Consider the following 1,527-nt stretch of genomic DNA (forward strand, 5'->3'; position numbering starts at 1 on the left):
ATTTCAGTCACCAAACATATGTTATTAGTTAATTATTAGTAAAACATAACATAATTAATCATTTAGTTAAAACCATATAAGGCTGGTGGTGGATCATTCTCAGCACTGCAGTGACACTGATGTGGTGGTGGCGTGTTAGTGTGTGTTGTGCTGGCACAAGTGGTTCAGACACAGCAGGGCTGCTGAAACACGTCAGTGTCACTGCTGGACTGAGAATAGTCCACTAACCAAAAATATCCAGCCAACAGCGTCCTGTGACCACCGATGAAGCACTAGAGGATGACCAACATGAACTATGATGCTATAGATGAGCTACTGTCTCTCTTATATCTACAAGGTGGACCAACAAGGTAGGTGTGTTTAATAGAGTGGACAGTGAGTGGAAACAGTGTTTAAAAACTCCTGCAGCACTACTGTGTCTGATCCACTCGTACCAGCACAACACACACTAACACACCACCACCACATCAGTGTCACAGCTAAGAATGATCCACCAGCCAAATTATATGCTCTGTGGTGGTCCTGTGGGGTTCCTGACCACTGAAGAGCAGGGTTAAAGGTGGCGGTGAAACAGATGGACTACAGTCTGTAATTGTAGAACTACAAAGTGCTCCTATGGTAAGTGGAGCTGATAAAATGGACAAAGATTGTACACATTGCACCAAAGAGGTGCAGAAAAGAGGAACCTACTATATTTGTAATCAAACCACAGAACTGTTTTTGAACTACTGTTGTTGTGCAAACTGAGTTGATCTGAGGAAGCTGGCCCTCTGCCAATAAGTCAATTCCTGTTATTAAACTGAAAAGGGACAAAGCAGCTATGCATACACATGAAAAGCCAGTCATCCCCCTAGTGGTCATAAGGTGCAGATACATTTAGAATTTAGATTTAATAGAGCATAGATTTAAATTATATAATCTAGACACTAAAACCATGTGTTTGGGGGTTTGTCTTATTCAGTGTTTGACGAACATCAGTGAAATTAGGTCATTTTTAAAAAATATTGTATTCCTGCAGCATCAATAAATCATCTTCCAAAACATTTTTATGGAATCGTAACTCAATTAAGTGTGAACGAATTTGTTTTAGTAAATAAAATGATTACTTTTTAATGTATTTTCAACAGAATTTGATTCTAGGTTAGTTTTATTCATTTTAAATCAAATAATTTATTAAATAAAAAACACCAGAATCTTTTAATTTTAGTACAAATATAAAGCTTAATTCCAAAATTCTGTTTATCCATTCGTAACGTTTCAGGATGTAGGAAGTCCAAAAAGAATAACACAGTTTCTTAAAAACACATTTTTATTTCTCTACATACATCATAATATGTGTTTATCATAATATTGCATTATTACTCAGATACAGCGTATATTATGCGTTAGAAACAAAAGTGGCAAAAACGCATTTAGAAACGAAACGTTTCATTTGTTCTTGAAGAAAACGCCGCTCTGTTTCTGTAATCGAGCCAACAGGATGAGGACTTTTATTTTGATACTTGAAGAGCGCTTGTGCTCCGGAAA

This window comes from Colossoma macropomum, unplaced genomic scaffold (genome assembly GCF_904425465.1).
Source record: "Colossoma macropomum unplaced genomic scaffold, Colossoma_macropomum, whole genome shotgun sequence".
NCBI classification, from domain to species: Eukaryota; Metazoa; Chordata; class Actinopteri; order Characiformes; family Serrasalmidae; genus Colossoma; species Colossoma macropomum.